Genomic DNA, 8682 nt, shown 5'->3' with positions numbered 1-8682 from the left:
TTATTTTTATGTTGCTTTCGCTTTCCAGGTGGCCCATAAAGCATGTACGCTGCAAGCAACTAAAGAATACTTGGGAGTCAATAATAAAACCGTTGCAGTGGAGTGGATTCAGACTCATGGGAACACTTTGTTACTGAGTAGAACTGCTCTATGGGGTATTCTTGCCAGTTAGAATACTAAACTCAACAAATTCTAATTAAAATTCAACAAATTCAAATGAAAATTCACTAGGCAATCAGGAAGGTTGGTTTAGGGTGCCTTCTATCTTGCTTTTGGGCATAGAGGTGCTTTCTGAAGTGGAACTGCACTTCCTGAACTTTAATTGTATGTGGGTGTGCTGAAGAGACTGACACAGATGAAATGGAAAGTGTCCAAAATAATTAAGTACTAAATTGGGCTGTATTTACTGTGTTAGAAATGTGCGGAAAAGGGATTTCTCTGTGGCAAGGTGAAATGGAGGAAGACAGCATTTGGAGCTAAGAGGTGGGTGTGAGCATAGGTAACTAAAGAGCTTTTCTTGTTTGTGTGTCGGCAAATAAATGAGTGTGAGGAGCAGAAGGAAGGTTGGTGGAGAGGAGAGTGGAGGTTTCACAGTGTATAGTACAAAGAGAGGATTCCTAGGTGGCCCAAATTGTTGGTGCTGAACTCCTGACCAAAAGCTTGACCCTACTCAGTAGCACTGTGGGAGAAAGCTGTGGCTATGTGCTTCCATAAAGATTACAGCCGAGCAAACCCTATGTAACAGTTGTGCTGTGTAACACCTAGAGTTGCTATGAGTCAAAACTGCCTTTTGGCAATGAGTTTGGGTTTTAGTTGGAAGAGCAGAGGTCCCTAGAAAGAGGGTTTTGCAGTTACTCAGGAGGGAGTTGAATGCTTGCTTTGGCAGCAAATATACTAAAATTGGAATGATACAGAGATTAGCATGACCCTGCCCCAAGGATGACACACAAATTCGTGAAGTGTTCCATATTTTTATTATAAATTGTAGTCAATGTCATGAGACAAAGTGTATGTGAACTTCTGTATGGAAAGTGAATTTGCTCTGTAAACGTTCACCCAAATCACAATATAAGTAAATAAATAAATTTTAAAAAGAAGAGGGAGTTGAGGTAGTCCTAGACTAGAATGTTGACCCTGATAAAAGGAAGGAAAAGATAAAACATTTTTGAAGGAAAACTTAATATAGATTGGTGGCTGGTTGGCTATAGGTGGATGAATGAGAGAGCCCTAAAGGAGAATAGGAAGCAGCCTGATGAGAGCTTGGGTGCCTAGGGTAGAGGAGCTACTTCAAAATGATACATATGATGATAACAGCATAATGACTATACGTTGTGCTTGTCTATGCCATGTTGAAGACAATACTTCAAATCTGCATAATGCTCACAGGTTGTGCCCAATTTCTAGGCAGCAGGAGGGCTAGGGCACCATGGGCACTGTGATAGTTAATGTTGTGTGCCAACTTGGTTGGGCCATGACTGCCAGTGTTTTAGCAGTTATGACATAATTATCCCCCATGATGAGATCTGATGTAATGTAATCGTCTTCATGATGAGATCTGTTTTGAGCAGCCAGTCAGTTGAAAGTGAGTTTCCATTGGGGTGTGGCCTGCTTCCAATATATATGGAAAAGCTCTAGCAAAGCTCTCTAGCTTTTTGCTCTTTTTGGCTCCTGCATCTGGTTCATCATCATTTAGCCTTGAACAAGTGGCATGCCATATTGCCTGCTGATTTTGGGATTGTTGCCCTTGTAGCCTGTGAGCCAAAAGCCTGCCATCTTACTTGCTGATCTTGGATTTGTTAGCCTCCAAACAACAGCCTGCTGTATTGCCTGCGGGTTTTGGGATTGCCAGCCCCTGTGGCTACGTGAGTCAGGAGAAACCTCCAGCTTGACATCTGACCTACGGACTTGGGGCTTTCCAGCCTCTATGACCGCATAAGCCATTTCCTTGAGATACATTTCTCCCTTTATCTCTCTCTATGATATATATGTATATGCTTTTATGTATGTATAAGCTTCCCTGCTTTTACTTCTCTAGAGAACTCAGCCTGAGACAGGTACCAGTAATTAATATAGATTACTGCATAAGCATCATGTCCTTCAGATTAGAGCCTGAACACATATTAGCACATGGAAAGTAATGTTTATTAATACAAGATCAGACAGCATGCAACAGGAAAATTTCCACCATGAGCAGGTCCCCCTCAAAAGCTGTCTGGACAGAGACGATGACTCCTCTTTGAAAGCCCCACTTTGTGTCATAGGAGAAGGAGTTAAGTTGGACTCTACCTACTGCTAGTCTTCCCCTGGCCAGGTAGGTCCACTTAGTTGCATTGTAGGGTCACTATGACTCAGAATTGACTCAAAAGCAGTGTTTGTTGCTTTTTTTTTTTTTTTTTAAGTTTATGCTTTGTGTTCCCCACCTGCACCATAGCTAAGGAGAGGAAGAAAACTTCCTCTTCCAACTATTTTATAACCTCAGCCTAAGTGACTACCTAATTGTATCTTTTTAAACCTGCTAACATTCCCACTGACTTCCTGAGGAGGGAGGAGGCTGGTTAGCCTAGGATTGTATGTTTTTAATCTTGCTGGTAGCGTAGTGCCTAAAGCACTTGAGTGCTAACCAGATGGCTGGCGGTTCAAACCCACCAGCCACTCCTCGAAAGGAAGAAGGGGCAATCTATTTCCGTAGTGATACTTCCTTGGAAACCCAAGGAGGGGTCACTATGAGTCGGGTCCAACTTGACGGCACACAAAAACAATATAAAAACATCAGGTCTCCTTGGGATGGTGGTTGGATCTGAGGCTTAAAGATGAGAGCAGGGAGAGGAACAGAGAAACCATGGCTGCCTGGCTTATCCAAAAGAGTTGCTCCTCACATCTGTCATTATCATGCTTATAATTTTTTAGTTGTTATTGTGTCTGACTTACAGTGACCCTACAGGGCAAAGTAGAACTGCCCCATAGGATTCCCTAAGTTGTAATCTTTATGGGAGCAGATCACTATGTCTTCTGCATAGCTGCTGGTAGGTTCAAACTGCTGATCTTTTGCTCAGCCACTGAGCTCTTCACCACTGCACCTGTAGGATTACTTAGGTTTCCAGTTGCTCTCCAGAAGCTTCAGGCTGAAGTCCAGTTGTCTCTGCCAGGTTTTCAAGGTTCATTGCAATTTAATTCCAGCAAATGGATACTGCCTTCCCTCCCGGTGTGAAATGATCCACTGCTTCAGCTTTAGTCCCTGACCCCCTCAGCTTTCTTTGGCTTTTTAAACCTTTTTTTCAGGCCTTGTACCTCTTTAAAAATCAGATAAAAGGTATGAACATTTTCTTCAAACCAGACTGTCAACATTTTGTGTACAGCTTTGAGGTGTTTATGAACCCCTTGAATCCATGGACCCCAAGATATAACCTGGATCTGCCCTGGATGATCAAATAAAGTCTTAAGTGTCTCGCTCGTGGTTTCTCAGCCGTGGCATCGTTGCCGTTGTAGGCTGGTATTCTTTGTTGTGTGGTGCTGTGCTATGCCTGGTAGGATATTTAGCAGCATCCCTATTTTCTACTAATGAGAGACCAGTAGCACTCCTGCCTCCAGTTATGACAACCAAAAACATCTCCAGACATACTAGATGTCCCCTGGGGGGCAAAATTGCTCCAGCTAAGAATCACTTGTCTAACTCTTTCCTCATACTTTACCTTTCTCAACATGATTTCTTTCCTGCTACTTAATTTATACTTCACATTTTCAGGTTTTATTGGTTTCATGTAAACTTAGTTACTAGAGGCCACTTGAACCTCTTCTTTCTCCCTTCCATATTGACTACACCATTGCTTTCGACACTTTTTCACGTGTTGTCTTGCATTGCTACTAAAGGTTCGTAACTTTCTCTTGCCTCCCCATCTGGATTATGTGATTTTAAGGGAAAAAAGCAGTGTTATATATCTCTTATTTGTTAATCATATAATTTTTGTAAGCACTTTCTTTTAAAACTTTTATATTATTGAAAGTTTTGAATGAGTATGCAACCCCAAGTCCAAGGCACTTGCCTGACTACAATGGCTGCTCAAGATCTAAATTAAACTCCATTTGGAATCAAACTGCAGCTTGGTTTAAAATCTCTGTTTCTGCTGCTCTGAAAAAACAATTCAGCTTCTTGTGAAAATGTGACTGTAACCCAAAAGGAGCAAGGGTCAAGATTTGATTTTAGTTTGTATTTTGTCCTTTTATTTTATATTTTTTATGATTTGATGAAAGTTACAGAGCAAATTGGTTTTCCGTTGAACAATTCATACATGTTTTGTTTTGTGACACTGATTGCTATCTCCATAATGTACAGCACTCTTCCCACTTCCTCTCTGTTTACCATTTCCCTTTGTCCTTATCTTCTATCCCTTCCAGCCTTCTGGTTGGTTGTTCTAATGACTGCATACCCCCCAGAGTTATTGTTCACCTTATAGCCCTGTCTGTTGTTTGGCTTAAAGTTGAGCCACAGGTTTAGTTCTAGGTTTGAAGGGTGTCCAAGGGCCATCGTCTTATGGGTTCCAACAGAGTTTCCCACACCAGTAAGTCTGGTCAAGAATTAAGATTTTACCTTGTGCAAGAAATTGTTTGTTAAAAGATGTTTGCCAAGAGTGCACAGGCTTGATCCAAGAAGAATGCCTTGGTCAACATGCTCAAGGAGATTAGAAAATAGAAATGATAATATTCAGAAAGAGTGCAGTTTAAAACCTCCTTGTTTTGGTCCTTTACTACTGCTCTAACAGAAATACCACAAAGGAGTAGCTTTAACAAACAGAGGTTTATTCTCTTAACTTTTAGGAGGCTAGAAGTTCAAAGTGCCGGCTCTAGGGGCTGGGTGAAAACCCCTTGACTGGGCTTCAGCTCTGCCTCTTGGTCCTGGCCCACTGGAGCTGGAGGTGTCTCTTCACTTAGGCAGCTTCTGGTGGCTGAGGCTGACAAACCCAAGGTCAACAAATAAAATGGCACAGTCCCAAGATTACCAAACAACATGGCAGGTTGCTACTTCAAGTCTAGAAGCAATCTCAAGATTGGCAGGTAATCATGGCAGGTTGCTGAATGAGGACTTGGGTACATGAAGGGTTCAAGAATGCTAAAAAGCTGCAGAGACCTTTCTCAAAACTTTTTCTTATGTACTTGAAGCAGATCACATCCTTAAGGCAAGCTATTCAGCTGCTCTAGTAGATTCTGCCATGGAGTTGATTACTAGTCTCATCATGGGGAATAACTACATGCAGCTGCCCAACTACTACAAGCCAGGTTCAACCAAGATGACACATAACCACACCCCTTGTAACTTTTTGTCGTGTAATGCCTTGTACCTGTGAGCACTTTTTATGCTACCTGATTGAAAAAACTTCTTTCTCTTCTCTGAATTAGGAATACTATGGTACCTGCCAGGAGCTCTGGTAGCATAGTGGCTAAAGCACTTGACTGCTAACCAGAAGACCGGTGGTTCAAACCCACCAGCCACTCCTCGGAAGGAAGGTTGGGCAATCCTACTTCCGTAGTGATACTGCCTCTGAAACCCAAGGAGGGGTCACTATGAGTCGGGGCCGACTCGACGGCACATAACAACAACAACAACATGGTACCTGCCTGGTTGCTGGTGGCTCCCGATTCATGAATCTACCTTTCGATAAAACTCTTTGTTTTTGATTCTAACAGTGTGTAAGACGAGTGCTTTACTGTGATGAACACCCACCCACCCACTGTGAATGAGTCAATTCTGACTGATAGCGACCATATAGGACAGAGTAGAACTGCCCCATAGGGTTTCCAAGACTGTAAATCTTTATGGAAGTAGATTGCCATATCTTTCTCCCACGGAGTGGCTTGTGGGTTTAAACCCTTGACCTTTTGGTTAGCAGCTGAGTGCTTTACCCAGTGTGCCACCAAGGCCCCATCACAAAAGTAGAGAAGATAGTATAGTGAACCCTCATGAACTCACCACCCAATTTCTACAGTCATCAAGTCATGGCCAGTATGTAAATACTTTGATTTTTTTTTTTTTAACCTACATTACCTATTTTTTTAGAGTATATATATTTTTAAAACTGATTACAATTCCTATAATAAACAGCTCTCCTCCTATCTCCTTCCTTTGACTACCCCTTCCCTATGTCCTTCTGACCTATATTTAGGATACATTTTAGAACAAATTTTTAATAATTTTTAAACTTGACACTCTAGACCTTTAACTACCTTTATTAGCCAGTCACATTTTATTAAACATTTAAAATGTTCCAAGCACTGGGTTGAAATATTTAAGCATTTGCTATATCAGACTTCTTCTAAATTTGTAAACATTGTTTCACACTTCTATAAACACCATACACAAACAATCCAAACCCACTGCCATTGAGTTGATGCCAACTCATAGTGACCCCCATTGGGTTTCCAAGGCTGTAAATCTTTATGGAAATAGACTGCCTTATCTTCCTCCCACAGAGCAGCTAGTGGGTTTGAATTGCTGAGCTTACGCCACCAAACTCCTTGTGTACACCAAACAAGACACATATAATTCTCTTTTCCTTGCCTGCAATGCTCATTTCTCCATATTCACCTCCACTTTGCTCCTTGGTAATTGTCTCCTCAGCCCTCAAGTCTTATTTTAAACATTTCTTTCTTTGTAAAATCTTTCCTGAACCCCGAAAGTTGATTTTTCCCAATCTTTACCAATTGTTTCTTAATTCCATTATTGCCAGGTAAGCTCATGCTTACCTTGCTCCCTAGGTACTCCATCCTGTCAGGAATTTTAAGTTTGAAAAGAGGCTTTGATTCTATAGGAAGGTATTATGGGCTTGAAAGAGAGACAGATGCCAGCCATGACTAAAAGCAGAATCTTTGAGGTGGTTTTAAAAAAAGTGAAATTGTTCACTACAGATTGGCAAATAAGCACAACTAAGCCTATGCTTACTTTGCTTATTGAGTAATCCATCACTGATTATTTCACTTAGCTACTGGGTTATAATTATTTATATGTGACAATAGAAAGGTCAAAGAAGAGTTGATGCTTTTGAATTAAGGTGTTGGCAAGGAATACCGACAATACCACGCACTACCAGAATGAACAAATCTGTTCTGGAAAAAGTGCAGCCTGAATGCCTCTTGGAGGTGAGAATGGCCAGACTTTGTCTCACCTACTTTGGTCATATTGTCAGAAGGGACCATTCCCTGGAAAAGGATATCATGCTTGGTAAAGTGCAGGGTCAGCAAAAAAAGGTGAAGCCCTTCAATGAGATGGATTAACACAGTGGCTGCAACCATGGCCTCAGGTATAGCGAGGATTATGAGGATGGCACACGACCAGGCAGTATTTTGTTCTGTTGTACATAGGTTCGCTATGAGTCGAAGCTGACTCGATGGCACCTAACAATAACATAATAATGCTCATACATAGCAATGATTGTGAGGACAGTGCAGGACCAGGCAGCGTTTTGTTCTGTTGTACACAAGGTTACTATGAGCTGGAACCATTCACCCATCCACTGAAATTAATTGATAATGAATGGAAAGGAATGAGTGGAGTTGCAGCAAAAATGTGAACAGGTAGGCAGGAGCTAAATCTTAAAAGGCATTATGTGTTACTCTTAGGAAGATAGACCTTATCCTAAATGCTTTTATAGGAAACTCTTTGAAACTGTACATATCTTTTTTTTTTTTTTTTAATTTTTTTGTGATTTGGGTGAAAGTTTACAGGGCCAATTCATTTTCCATACAGCAGTTCACATACACTTTGTCTCATGACATCGACTGCAATTTCCCACAATGCAACAGCTCTCTTCCCATTTCCTCTCCGTAGTTACCTCTTCCCTGTGTCCTTCCCTCCTATGCACTGCTGACCCCTGAGCTGTCTCCCTGTGAATACACAGCCCTTCTATTCTCACATAAACTATGCATATCTTTTGAAACAATTTTTTTTTATTATTCAAAAGCATTACACACACAATGTCAAATATTTAGAAAGTGTGGAAATAGCAAAGAAAATCATTCTTAATTCAACTACCTGGAGATAACATTTTGATACACATTTTTCCAAACTTTCTTTCTATGCATATAAACATGAATACATATTTTAAAAGTAAAAAAAGAAGGCTCATATGATATTTACTACCTTGTAACTTGCCTTTTCATAAACACTTTTAAGTTCAATAAGTTGCCTTCTAAAACACAATTTTTTAAGAACTTCACAGTATTCTAGCCTCTGGGTATGCCATAGATTATTTAGTTCCTATCGTTGGGCATTTAAGGAGCTCTGGTAGCATAATGCCTAAGACACTTGACTACTAACCAGAAGATCGGCGGTTCAAACCCACTGGCCACTGCTCAGAAGGAAGGTTGGCCAATCTACTTCTGTAGTGATACTGCCTCGGAAACCCAAGGAGGGATTGCTATGAGTCAGGTCTGACTCGATGGCACATAACAACAACAACATTATTGTTGGGCATTTAGGGTGTTTTAGATTTCTTTGCTATTGTAAAAACACCTGATAAACAGTTTTGTACACTATTGTGTACACCAATTATTGTATGTACCACTCTAATTATATACTTAAGTCTAAAAGTAGAATCATTATACCAGCAGTATGAAAATTTGTATTTTTTTTTTTTTTGACAACACAGTACTGTATGTGCAAAAGGGTTCATCTTTGTTGTCTGTACTTCCCAT

The 8682-nt window shown here is 40.7% G+C and overlaps 1 protein-coding gene and 1 pseudogene across 1 annotated transcript in view; both read left to right on the top strand.

Moving 5' to 3' along the window:
• Positions 1-8682, top strand: part of TM7SF3 (transmembrane 7 superfamily member 3) — a 101326-nt gene that overhangs the window by 3260 nt on the left and 89384 nt on the right. The window lies entirely within an intron of this gene.
• On the top strand, positions 875-974 carry LOC122150840 (annotated as a pseudogene).

Source organism: Orycteropus afer, unplaced genomic scaffold (genome assembly GCF_000298275.1).
Source record: "Orycteropus afer afer isolate SDZICR_OR568_19922 unplaced genomic scaffold, OryAfe1.0 scaffold00254, whole genome shotgun sequence".
Taxonomy (NCBI): domain Eukaryota; kingdom Metazoa; phylum Chordata; class Mammalia; order Tubulidentata; family Orycteropodidae; genus Orycteropus; species Orycteropus afer.
This window is presented reverse-complemented; position numbering and strand designations above follow the sequence as displayed.